This window comes from Stigmatopora nigra, chromosome 16 (genome assembly GCF_051989575.1).
Source record: "Stigmatopora nigra isolate UIUO_SnigA chromosome 16, RoL_Snig_1.1, whole genome shotgun sequence".
Taxonomy (NCBI): domain Eukaryota; kingdom Metazoa; phylum Chordata; class Actinopteri; order Syngnathiformes; family Syngnathidae; genus Stigmatopora; species Stigmatopora nigra.
In genome coordinates, this window is record NC_135523.1 from 1,406,835 (window position 1) to 1,421,074 (window position 14,240).

Consider the following 14,240-nt stretch of genomic DNA (forward strand, 5'->3'; position numbering starts at 1 on the left):
ACCCCCGGCAAACTACAAAATCCCCATCCTGTCAAATCCACAAAAAAACCCAATCTGACTCAGCATTTTAACTGTCTTTTAAACCTCTCTCCACCAAAACAAGAGCGCTCCATTTGCCTTGAGTCGACCTTTACGGATTACCCTGACCCCAACGTTCCATCTCATGTTCTAAATAGCGGCGAGTGCTGGAATAATAGCCGGGACGGTCCGCCTAATAACGAGAGTGCCCGGATTGTGACAAAAGGCAATCTTCTAGATGACCACGGCTACTCGCTTAAGAGGGGGGAGGGTACGGTTATGCTTCTAGTATCCTCTAATCTGCTCCCCCTATACACACCACTACACCACTACACCACCACCACCGCTACCTCACCCGCAGAGGAGGTGTGTGTATGTTACCATCCCTCTCTCACTTCCACACTCGTAGCCTAGCGCTGTGGCTCAGTCGCTCCGCAGAGCGCGAGTGCAGCACGCCGCTTTCAGGCACGACACCCTCCGCGTACCCTCGTGGCGACTGTGGCGGCGCCGTCCGCCGCGTAGAGATGAGAATGACAGCCAAAGCGGCGGGATAGCCGACTCGGGAATTAAACAAGGAAACGAGAGTCCGGGACGTTTCCGAGGACACTTTGACGGAAAACCTGAACCGGAGCGTTTGGATTTTTAACGGACAGGACGAACATCCCGCTGAGGAGGGTAAGTCCGGTGTGTCCCGCCTCCTCGTTCGCGGTTCGGCGTTAATTGAGCCGATCGGCTTGACCCCGAAGGGAGCGATTTTGGCACTCTGATCCCAGGAAGTTGGGAGGGACGACCTAGATGGCGTGAGCTGTAAAAAGGCGGTCGGAGCGTTTGTTTAGTCCGGGCGGCGTGCGAGGGGAGTGCTCGCCGCCTCCCGTTGGCGGGCGGGCGGGCGGACCGGGATTAGAGTCAACAATCCCGCCGGCTTGATGGAATCTGATTTGTAGAGAAACAAGGGATCATGAATGGCGACGTTTCCCTTTCTGAAGGGAGCAGATTCCTATCAGGATGACTTGGGTACTCCTACTTTGCTTGTATCCTCGCTAGAGTTAATGAGAGTACACAGATATATGGGATAAGCATGCACATGTGTGGTTATTGTCAGGGTTTTCGCATGGAAGCCAAGAAGACAAGGGTTGAGAAGTCGTTTAAAAGTCTTCCCGGGTTTCTGCAGCAAACACCTGCTAGGGGAAATAGAAATGAGAGGGAGTCCGGGGTGGAGGGACAGTAACGCTACTGTGCGTGAGGGGGAAACGCTTGTGTGGTTGGGGGGTGACGGAGTAGGGGGAGTGCAATCTTGACTGAAGTTGGGTGGGTAAAAAGAAAGATAAATGTTTGGTTTGAGTGGAACCAGTTTTTGAGCAGGAAATGTAAAGTATTTGACAGTGGTTTGTTGTTGGGTTTATTTTTAATTTTATTATTTTTTTAATAATTCATGAAACCTATCATTTGTGTTGTAAAATAGTCCATTAATACAAATTAATTAACTGTAAAAATGGCTCAATAGTGTTCCTTTTAATATCGAGTTATTGTTATGAATGGGTATGAAACTCATTTTTCGAATCCACTTGATGTTTTCTTTAAAAAAAACTGTTCTGTTAATGTACTTTAACAGTTTTTCACATATTTTTAAAACAGTAAAAAATTATATTTGCCTTTGTTTGACAGTTCAGTTATTAACATTTAATTTTGTATTTGAAAGACAAGAAACTTTACCCATTTTACTGCTCAAACCTCATTGGCCACCAGCGTCTTCTGATGTCTACTATGTTAAGCCATCTCGATTAGCAGATTGTGGTCCAGACTTTGGTCCAAAAATGTTACTCTGCATCCATCAGGAGTTTACATGAATTAATCAATATTGTAGAGAGAGTCACCTTGGACTGGTCACCTCCACTATTGTGAAAAACTTGTCCCCCAAAGGACACCAAAACGTCCTTCAATCTTAGTAGTTGTCTGGCATAGAATAAGACTCTGAACTGAGGGTCCTGAAAATAATCTATGATGATTAAAACTCTAATAGTACAGTTTTTAAGTTTTCCCTGGACGCCTTCTTGTCTCTGTGCTAAGGTTTGCAGGGGGTCCGTGGAACCCCCCACTCATATAATCAACTCAATAAACCCATTAGTTGTCACTATTCATAATTCCTGTACTGGTTTTGTGTCTTACACCACTAGAGGGCGCTCAATCTGGAGAAAAAACGTGATTTCTTTGTCATTTGCACTACGTTTTCCATTTAAGTCAAAAACAGATTAATTTAGCAAAAATCCTATTAAATAATCATTACTTAATGCCATAATCCAAGAACCGGACCACCATTTTGTTTCCTGCTTTGGGCCACGGATGTTTAAATTGCCACTACCTGTGTTTCTCTGTTTAGGTTCTCATTTTTCACTGTTTCGGGTTAGAATCGTCGAATTGGCCTTAGTGTGTTTATCATTCCTGTTTGGTATATCGTTGTTATATCGGTACTCTTTAGAAGCCCCTCCCCCCCAAATCCCAGCCCCCAGAAGCCCTCCCCCCTGCTGTGCCCAAGCAATGCTTTGGTGTTGTAAAACAACGGGAAGGAAGCAGTTACCCAGCGACATAACATTTTTTAAAAAGTCATACAACCGTAGACATGTTTGTCAATCATTTCAAGTCTTTTGACACCTGTCTTCAAAAGAAGAAACGGCACCCATTGGCCCGTTTCAGGCACATGAATAAAGCTTTCAACGGCTTTAGATGACTTTCACAAGCGTTTACCGCACGGGCACCTCCAAAATCTGCTCGTTTTGGGTAGAAACAGAGTTTTTTTTAAAGTCAGCTCTTTCATGAAATACCCCAAACGAGGCCTGCTGAGGTTTCTTTTTGGTTTGGGGGTCTCTTGTGAGAAGCTCGCCTCAGAGATTCTTCTCGTGGATTCTCTTTTAACTTCGTAACAAACTCGGCTTGACTGTAAACAAGTCGGTTGGAAGCAGTCTAAGCTCCTCCCCCTTCTCTACAACTGGCAAAGATTGGCTGTCATACATCAGAAGGATGTTTAGTCGGTTTCGAGTCTACAGGTGACCCCCAATGATTTCCAGCTCGTTTCATTGGATATCTTTAGAGTGGCGCGGTGGACTAGTGGGTCAATGCATGATATATACGGCTGACATCCATATTTATTGGAAATTTGGCATAATCTTGCTCTCTGTGGACTATTTCACTCCCAATTGGTTGTACCATTTGGCGAGTATTTACATTCCAGCATTAAAGTTTAAGTCTTTAACTATTATTTGATATCTAAGTTTGAATTTAATCATGGTTTGAAGCATGGTTATGTTTTTTTAATAGTAAAATATTCCTTTTTTAACTCATTCAATTCATTTTAAAGGGAAGGGATGCTTTTGCTACCCTCCCAATTCAAATGGATTGGATTAGTACGGATGGTAAGACGATAGGAAGACTATTGGGAGTTAAAATTGAGAAAAGACAAAGAGTAGACTGAGACTATTTGGTGTTTAGATAGGAACAAAACAAGACTATAAGAAGTGACGTATTGGGAGTTAAAACTGAGACCATACCAAGACTATTGCGAGTTGAGGGGGGGGGACGAAGACAACACAAACCAAAACCAGAGCAATAATTGGGAGGGTCAAGACCGAGATTAGACCAGGACTGTTTTTTGAAGTTAAAACAGAAACAGGAGCAGAACCGAGACAAGATCAAGACTCTTTGGTGTAAAAAACGAGACAAGATCAAGACTATTTGGTGTTAAAACTGAGACAAGACCAGGATTTTTGGTGTTAAAACCGAGACAAGACCAACACTCTTTGGTCTTAAAACCAAGACAAAACCAAAACTCTTTGGTGTTAAAATCAAGACAAGACCAAGACTTTTTGGGGTTAAAACTGAGACAAAACCAAGACTCTTTGATCATAAAACCAAGACAAGACCAAGACTCTTTGGTGATAAAACTCAGACAAATACCAGAGACTCTTTGGTGCTAAAACCCAGACAAAATCAAGACTCTTTTGTGCCAAAACCCAGACAAGTCCAAGACAAAGACTGAGACTAGAACAAGACTATTGGGCCTTAAACAATTTGAGGAGTAAAAAAATCAAGACTAAGACTAGAGCAAGACTTTAGGGAGTCAAAAAACCAAGATAAAACCACACAACACTCCCAAACTGTAGTTTCATTACCGCTTACAATAGAAGCATGTTGTTTTTCGAGCCTCTAGCACCCCCCCTTCTCCATTCATTATAAAGTTTACCAATCTAAAACCTTTATTATGTATGTCACCTGTGGCAATTCCTTCTCTGCTGACAGATTGAACTTTCCCAACGCTTTATGGCGGAATAACGACCTAAAAAAAATAAATTAGAAAAAGCAAACGAGTGTACCCCAGAGCTGATAATGATAATAACAATAATCAAAACACGGGCAAACCGACAGACACGATGTTGTTGTTTTGAGGCTGATGCGAGAGAGCAGAAGGACAAAGAGACACTCGCCCGGCTTATCTCGAAAACAACAAATGCCTGACATAAAATGTCATGGTTGGGGGGCTGTTGGGTATGCGTTTAAGGGGGCGGGGTTGGGGTGGGGGGTGCGCATCATCTGTTCCTTATTGTTGCGCACAACATAAACTGTTCCGTCGCATTGTTGACGAATAGAAAAAAAAACTAGAGAGTGATAAAGCGTGGCGTTGCTTCCATTAAATAGACTAAGAAATCATCTTGACACAAGACCGGCGCGAGAAGTAGCGCCCGCGCTACTTCCTCAAGGTCAAGTGTGCTTTCCCGGGGCGCTGGTACGGTGATGAATGGCACTTAGAAAAAGGGGCGGGACAAAGGGGAGATTTCGGGGTGTCTTGGTGATGGGCGTTTGTGGTGTTGAGATTAAAACATGGTTTGGGGTTGGGTTGGAGATGGGCGGTAGGGCCAATGAGGGCGGGGAAAGGGGATGAGGAATTCGGAGATGAATGTTGGGATATGGAGATGGAAATCTGAATTCTGAGATGATTGTTTGAATTATAGGGAGTCGGAATACTGAGATTAAAGTCTAAATTCCTAAATTAAGATAAAGGTTATATTATTCAAGTCAGAATACTGAGATCAAAGTAAAACAATCTGAGATAATTGCCGGAATTCAACAATGAATCGGAATTTGGAGATCAAAATTGGAATTCTGAAATCAAAATTCTGCATTTTGAGAAGTCAGAATACTGAGATTGAAGTTACAATTCCTAGATTAAAACAAAAAATCCAAAATTTAAATCATAATACTGAGATTAAAGTCACAATTCTGAGATTAAAGTCAGAATTCTGAGATTAAAGTCAAAATTCTGAGATTAAAGTCAGATTTCTGAGATTCAAGTCAAAATTCTGAGATTAAAGTCAAAATTCTGAGATTAAAGTCAGAATTATGAGATTAAAGTCAAAATTCTGATATTAAAATCAGATTTATGAGATTAAAGTCAAAATTCTGAGATTAAAGTCAAAAGTCAAAAATGAAATTTTGAATTCTGAGATTAAAGTCAAAATTATGAGATTAAAATTAAAATTCTGAGATTAAAATAAAAATTCCAAGATTAAACTCAAATTTCTGAGATTAAAGTCAAAATTCGGACATTAAAATCTGAATTCTTATATTAAAGACAGAAATGTTACCATTATCTATGTAAATCAGTCTTCCATAGACCATGAATAGCGACCAATCCCTTATTTCAAATAAATTAATCAGCTCAAACTTGAGTTCAGTTCTCCAAGTCATTACAAATCTGATTACTTCAGTTATTATATATTGCAGTACTTAGAAAACAGGGTCCCATACCTCTCAAAACTGCCAGAAAATTCGGGTTTTCCACTTTTAGCATCCTCAAAATTCTGTAATGACAAAAATGAACAGTTTGTCACTTCTTGAGAACAAAACAACCTGCCCATCCACTTGGTCAAATATAACTTTTATAACCCCATTTTTACAAATAATCTGACACCAGATGCCAATCCCAATCTCAATAGTCCGCCATGCAAAGAAATCGGAAAGGACGCAAACAAAGCGATCCGCCCGGTAACAGGCGCTCCTGCCGATTTATCTGGATATGAGCATGAATTACATAATTAACACACACTCCGGGGAAATCAGCGTCGGCGTTCTCGGGAAGCGAGACGGCCGTCACGTGACGCCGCCGCCGTCTCATCAAGTCTCAATCATTTCCGCGCACTCTCCAAAAAAAAAACGTTATTTCACAGTAAAAAATCTGTGATTTTTCACCTGGGAAAAGCCATTTTTTTGTATCGGTTGCTAAACATTGACAAAAACCTTTTCATGCAATCTTAAAAATGATGAGAATGATGACTTTTATGGGTTTTTTTTCGAGAAATGGGCAAAAAACGCAAACAGCTATACCGGAAATAGTCAAACTACGGCCCGCGGGCCACATATGGCCCGTTAGGCTTTTTAATCCGGCCCACCAACGTTGTCCAAATATTTTTTTTATTCCCCAAGATGGCGCCATTACGCGAAAGCCAGTGGCAGTAGCTGTGTCCACTCTTATTTGTTTTTTGGTGTTTTACAGCCCCTCTATCTTTTTTAAAATGACATTTTAATATTTCTTAATACATTCCTTTAATTACTTTACTTTGTACTTTATACTTTTGACTTTAATGATGAGTATGTTAATACTTTAGTCCTTTTTTTCTGTTTATGTTTCATATGTACTGTTAACGGATGCACTTTTTTACATGTATCCGATCTTGTGTTGACCCCGCCCATCTGTCACATTTTTTAAGTCAATGTGGCCCTCCCAGGCCAAAAAGTTTGCCCACCCCTACCCTATACTGTAAATTCCAACTTTTTAAAATTCAGATGAACCATTTAAATGGCAAAAAACCATCCACATTGTTTTAAATCAACTTTTGTAGTACAATTAGAATTAAGCTTACTCCTTGTGTAACTCAAAAAAACAAAACTGAAACAAAATACAACATCCTCCCTCAAAAATCCTTGATTGCCACAACTCAGACGAGTTAATTACAAACGAGATCCGCGTCTGTCGAAAACGACATTTTTTGCGCAGACTGCCAAAGACGGAAGCTTAATTACCACTTCTCTCTCTTGTGTAATTACCGCACATATGTCAATCACTCTATGCAAAAAAAAACACCCAAAAAAACCACCACTATACGCTCTACCCATTTACATTTACCTGCCACTAGGTGGATCCTCGGCGCCACAATGAACGCAAACCGCGAACTTGTTTCATTTTCACCTGTCACGGAAATAACGTCAATTAGCGCCGACGGGCGGCTGAACGGGGAGCTCGTTTAGCGCCCCCGATCGACCGACCGTCCTCATCGGAAAGGAAACGGCGCCCTTGACATTCGCCGGGTTGGATATCATTTTCATAATCAACACGCCACGGCGTGGCATCTGTTTAGATTGGCGTCACGCTTTGTTTTTGCGACACCTTCGGTAAACATACCGTCATCTTTAGTGAATGTGGTTAGCTCATATTAAAATGTTGAATGGTCGCACCTCTCCTGAGCGATAGGTGTTGTTTCTGTTTTGAGAAATCACACTTTTTGTATTACTGACAACTCAGAAATTGGCAATTTCATCGAAAATACATCTCAACAGCCACTTCATTTCCCCAAAGTATACATAAATATATATATATATATATATATATATATATATATATATATATATATATATATATATATATATATATATATATATATATATATATATATATATATATATATATATATATATATATATATATATATATATATATATATATATATATATATATATATATATATATATATATATATATATATATATATATATATATATATATATATATATATATATATATATATATATATATATATATATATATATATATATATATATATATATATATATATATATATATATATATATATATATATATATATATATATATATATATATATATATATACCTATGTATGTATAGGTATATACATACCTATACATATGCATATACGTACATATAGATACATATACACACATATACACACATACATACATATACACACATATACACACATACATACATATACACACATATACACACATACATACATATACATACATATACATGCATACACATACATAAACATACATATGCATACACATACATAAACATACATATACATACACACATACATATACATACAAACACACACATATACATACATATTCATATACATATTTATATGTATTTGTATGTGAAAAAAACATCTTCCCTCTACACACATGGTTACTGTATATATATACATACATATATATAAATATACTTACATATTTGTATGTGAAAAAAACATCTTACCTCTACACACATGGTTACTGTATTTTTATACATACATATATATAAATATACTTACATATATACATACATATAATTAAATAACCATGTGTGTATAGGTAAGATATTTTTTTCACAAGATTGGGTTAACTAAATAATTCAAAATTTGTCTCCTCCTTTTTGATTGGTCGCTATGTTTCTCAGGGCTGAAAAAACATAAACCTGACCTTGAAAAAAAATACACAATCAGTAAATCATAATTTGACATACTTTTAAATGGAAGTCTTGTTTGGGTTATCAACCAAAATATAGATAATCTATTTTTAGTTTTTTTAATCAGCAAATATAATTTTTAAAAATAGTATGCCATGCCTCAATATATTTATTAATATGCTGACAGTGATGGATGGCCAATCTGTGTAAACAGGGCGAGTTGGCAGAGAAAAAAGTCTTCCATTCCAAATCAATAAATGTCTGCCAATGAGTTTATAATTATACAAAAATGCCATTGATTTTTTATCCCCCTAAGTTCAACGAATGTCGGTTTTGAGTTAGCCATTAGCACCATAATCCCATTATCTCTCAAAAATGGATATAAAGTGGTGGAGAAGCGTTTTGAAATCAGCTAATGTACCTTCAAAAAGCCCAACCTTGTTACGATTGATCACTTCATATCGGCAAAATCTCATCTTTTAAATTAGAATCAAGGTCTTGTTCACTTGACATTCTTGCTTCTATAGAATATTTCAAAAACCATTTTCCACCAAGACTGGTCCCGATGGCGTCCAATCCGTTTCAACCTTTCATTTAGTTTAAAACCTACCCAATATAAATCATCCCAATGACCTGGAAAATGGCCTGAAATCAGTCTAAGGTGAAAAAAAGTCTCATTGATCCCCCCTACCGCCCCCCCACCGGCCCTCCACCGGCCCTCCACCGGCCCCCCCACCGCCGTTGATGATGTTGTTGTTGTTTTCCCGAGAGCCGCTTGCGAATGCGGCGGCACGCGGCGCTATCGACCCGTCGAGACAGAGCCATTACAGAAAAGACTAATTCTTAATCTTGGATATTGCTTTCTCATTACTCTGCCTCCCTCTGGCCTCCGGCACGATAACTGCTTGATTAGGGTCGTTACGTCGCCGGGGGGGCGCCGGAGAAGGCCGTTATGTCGCCGGGGGGGCCGCCGAATATCAACCTGCTATTGTAGGGGACCCCCTTTTCGCTCACGTTCTTGCCATTAGCCACTTCTAACATTCATTCAGTCATTTTTTTTCTACAACTCACCCGAAGGAAGGGGTGCTGGAGCTCATTCTGGCTAAATTTGGACACCCAAATTGTAGGGAACATGGTGACAAACAAATCCAGGGAATTCGGATTATAATTAGCCTAGTGTTCACGTTTATGGGATGCGGGAGAAAACCGGAGTACCCAGAAAAAATGACTGGTCTCGGGTTTTGTCTGTTGGATGTCCGTGAGCGGATATTTGGTCGCCAGATGTTTGTCTCCTGGACGTTTGGTCTCCTGGACGTTTGGTTGCCTGGGTAAATATAATTTGAGATCTTGTTTTAACAGTAGACATATAAATATTAAACTTTCTCTCATGTATATAATTTTTATATAATTTTGAGAGCTGATTTCAACAATAAACTCTGTCATGGTGTCAAATGTCCGGCGACCAAACATCCGGGCAACCAAACGTCCGGGAGACCAAACGTCCTGGCGACCAAACGTCTTGGCGACCAAACGTCTTGGCGACCAAACGTCTTGGCGACCAAACGTCCAGGCGACCAAACGTCCGAGTACCCTGCAAGTCTTCTGCGTATTGAAAACAATTTTTTAGTAAGTTTTATTTTTAGTTAAGCATTTTTAAGCATTTATGAATGAATATAATTGTTGCTTAATATAAGAAATATACTTAAAAAGCACCTAAAATCCCCCAAATATATTTCTCACTCAGTTCATAAAACAGAATGAGTGTTTATTGTCATTGTTATTTTTATCTTGTTTGAAAACCACTTCCCAAAACAATAAACCCACGATTTAACAGTCAATCAAAGTCTGGAGTTCTACATCTCGCTTTGTTTACTCGTGTCGGGAAGAAAACCCCGCGTGAGTCACGGACGGCGTGGGCGGTAGAAACCGCCGGTCGCCTCGCCGGCGGGGGGGGGGGGGCGGGGCAAGTCTCGAGACAAAGAAAACATCTGACAACTTCCGAGAAAAGTCCGACGTTTGAATCTTGAATGACGTTGAAGCGAAACGAAAGATGTCACGCAACGGCGAGCTAGCGTGCCGCCTCAGGGGGGGCGGGGCCAAAACACATTGCCTTATTAGCATGTTTCCACACGGCAGTGTAGCGCAATGCTAAGCACGCGGGAAGATATTAGCATAGCATAATGCGATGATCATAGTTGCGGAACCTTAGCGCTTTTTGGACTCGGACAACTGAGATAATGAGCAGTTTGTGTAAGAAAATAATAATAAAAAACAATTTCCCAGGTGCATTCACCCGATGTGAACCTCCCTGGCTCCGCCCCCTTCCCCTCATAAGCCCACAATGCATTTTTTTTCTAAACTGACGCTGCAAAAGTGGCTAATGAAATGGTTTTGGAAAGTGCTTAGTCAGGAAGGTTCGAATTAGGATCTTTGTAAGGCAGATGATTTAGTTTTTTCTTGATTTTTTTTGGGCTATAAACGTTTAGAGACGGCGCTGACTAGTTTGGGTGGTTTTTGTTTGTAGGGTGAGTGTTTTTTACGTGTTAATCGATGTCCAAGCATGACCTGAGAAGCGGTATTGGATTGAATTGGATAACTTTATTTATTAACGGCGTCTTAACGAGGAAGTGGAAGGGTTTTAACAATGGATTGTTTTCATAAATTAACCTGCTCTTGTTTTTTTTATCGTTGACGGGTTATTGACTCGAGTTTTGTTGTAAATACGGAACCGAGAATATGATGGAGTGATTGTAAAAATGACGAATGGAAGGTGGTTTAAAAAGTCTCATTTTGGTGGATTTTTATGGACTAATTAAATGGTAAAAACCATGTGGAGGGATTTCAAAATAAATGATCAAGACTTACGCAAAAATCAATAACTGGGGAAATTGTATAAATATTGTTTATGTCATGTTGTGGCTAAGCGTTCTTTAAAAAAACGAGAGGTCGGGATTTGAGGGAAAAACTAGTAGATTTTTGTCATTATTATGAATTATTTTTCTAAATTTTGGAATGATGTTCTAATCATGATATGAATTTGTCATTAGAAAATGATGGAATATTTTCCCTTTCATGTCCACGACTGAAGCCATTTTCATCTTTTAAATAATTAAGCAGAGCTCCGGGCAACACTGGTTCACATGATTTATTCTAAATGCTTATTGGACCACAGCAAAGGCGCTCTCAGACATCATCAACGTCAACAATAAGTACTGGAAAAACTACTGATGTCTGTATGGAGTAAAGTAGGGGGATCGGGGGCTAGATTGGGGCCTGTTTGGGGAGTTTTTGGGGGACGTTTTATCACCTGAAATATTTTTTGATGGATAAGTGAATAAAATCGAGAATGTTTACTCATTTCCCTTTTTTAAAAAATATATATACTTACAAGATAAAAATTCAGGGAGGTTTTTGGGCGCTTTTTTGACCTCAAAATATTTTTCAATCAAAAATTTTGATCCAGGAATAAACCAGAGAATGTTTATAGTTTAACTTTTTATTTTTAATGTAAATGTATTATTATTATTTAGAAATAAAAAGTTCTGGGAGGTTTTTGGGCAAGTTTTTTTGCCCTCAAAATATTTTCAATCAAAAATTTTGGTCCAGGAATAAAGCAAAGAATGTTTTCTAATTTCCTACGTTATGAAATTTCAAAAAATATTTACAAATAAAGAATGTAGAGTTTTGCGGGCACTTTTTTGCCCTCAAAATATTTTTCAATCAAAAATGTTGATCCAAGAATAAAACAGAATGTTTACAATTTTCTTATCTTTTTTTAATGTAAAAAAAATTATATATCTTATATTTAAATAATTGAGAGAGGTTTCAAATGCAGAATTTAGAGTTTTTTTGGGCCATTTTCCCCCCCAAAATGTTTCAATCAAAAATTTCGATCCAGAAATAAAACTAATAATCTTTACTCTTTCCCTATTCATTGTAATAATGTAAAAATATATATATATATATTTACAAAAACGGAATATAAAGATTTTTTAGCACTTTTTGCCACCCTCAACTAAACAAAAAGCACCATTAAAAACCCTCTTAATGCATTTAGTAAAAACTGCAATGTAGACTGAACTGAACCCATTTGTACAACGAATAAAACTGGGCCGCAGGTCAAAGTTTGAACACCCCTCATGTCGTTATACAGCGTTTTTAATTGCATTTCAAAAGGACTTTGATTCAATCTTCTCACCAGAACAAATCCCCCGCATCGTCAGTTCCTTTGACTTCTTCAAAAAAAATGTTTAATGTATTTGTTTTTGTTCTTTAATACAAACACACCTGACGAGCGCTTGAGACGAACGTACGACGCCCCCGCGGGCCGGCGCCAAAATGTTAATTGCGGCATTAAATCTTCCCCCTACGTTGCGGCGATGCTGAGGCGGGAAATTTATTTAATTAGCCTCTGGTGGAGGGAAGAACGAAAAACTAGGAGAAAAAAAATGGCGGGTTGTCGGTTTGTTATCGGCTACTCGAGGCGGCGGCGATGCTTGGCGGAGATTAAAATGTTGCTAAACAACCCGACGCTAGACGCGGCGCGCCGATAAAAGTCGGCGCTAACCGTCTCGGTTTTGATGAAAACTCACGAGGCTTTTTGACGGAATTAACGGATTATGCTGGAAAATGTTTGGAGTACAAAACACTTTTTGGCTATGAGGGACTTTTTTTGCGCATAGATTTGACTCTGGGTTGACAAATAATTATTGTAATTGAGAATAATTGTCATGTTTTTTGATTTAAATAGTATTTTGCAGAAAAAAAAGGGAGGGGAATTTTAGAGGGGCGACTTATATATGATTTGGTGGGAGGAGTTACATGACTAGGATTGAGTGTCTTTGCTTTAGGTCTAAAATCAAAAATACTGCCCTTAAAAAAATGTAAGTTAAATATTTTTGTTATTTTTTAAGATAGTGTGACTTATATATGATGTTTTAAAATTTTTGTTATGATTTGGAATGTGTACCATCTTTGAATTTTTGATTTTTGTTTGTAATATAATATAATTTCCGACAAAATATGTTTTTTATTTGATTTTTAGCTGGAGCGACTTATATATGATGTCTTTAGAATTGGTTGTGATTTGGAATGAATATTTTCATATAAAATACCCTAAAAAATTTGACTTAAATATGCTTTTATTTCATTTTTTAGCTGATGCGACTTATATATGATGTGTTAAAAATTGCTTATGATTTAGAATAAGTATCTTCATCACTATAATTCACAATACCTGCTTTTGCTCTCTTATATAATAAAATCCCCCCAAAAAATATGTTTTATATTTCTTTTTTCAAGTAGTACAACTTATATATAATGTATTAAAAATTGCTTATGATTAAGAATGAATATTTTCATCACTATAATTTACGATACTTGCTTTTGCTCTCTCATATAATAAAATCCCTTCCAAATTTTTACTTAAAAATGTTTTATATTTCTTTTTTCAAGTTGTACAACTTATATATAATGTATTAAAAATGGTTTATAATTTAGAATGAATATTTTCATCACTATAATTTACAATACTTGCTTTTGCTCTCTCATATAATAAAATCCCCTCAAAAAAATCCCTTAAAAATGTTTTATATTTCTTTTTTTCAAGTTGTACAACTTATATATAATGTATCAAAAATTACTTATGATTTAGAAAGAGTATATTCATCACTATATTTAACTCTCTTAGC

At 37.8% G+C, this 14,240-nt stretch overlaps 1 protein-coding gene across 1 annotated transcript in view; it reads left to right on the plus strand.

The window, feature by feature from the left end:
• Nucleotides 1–392: 392 nt before the first annotated feature.
• LOC144209545 (cadherin-12-like) overlaps nt 393–14,240 on the plus strand; it is an 80,185-nt gene continuing 66,337 nt past the window's right edge. Inside the window, exon 1 of the mRNA XM_077735924.1 lies at nt 393–693. The gene's annotated coding sequence lies outside the window, so the exon portion shown is untranslated. The remainder of the gene's footprint in view (nt 694–14,240) is intronic.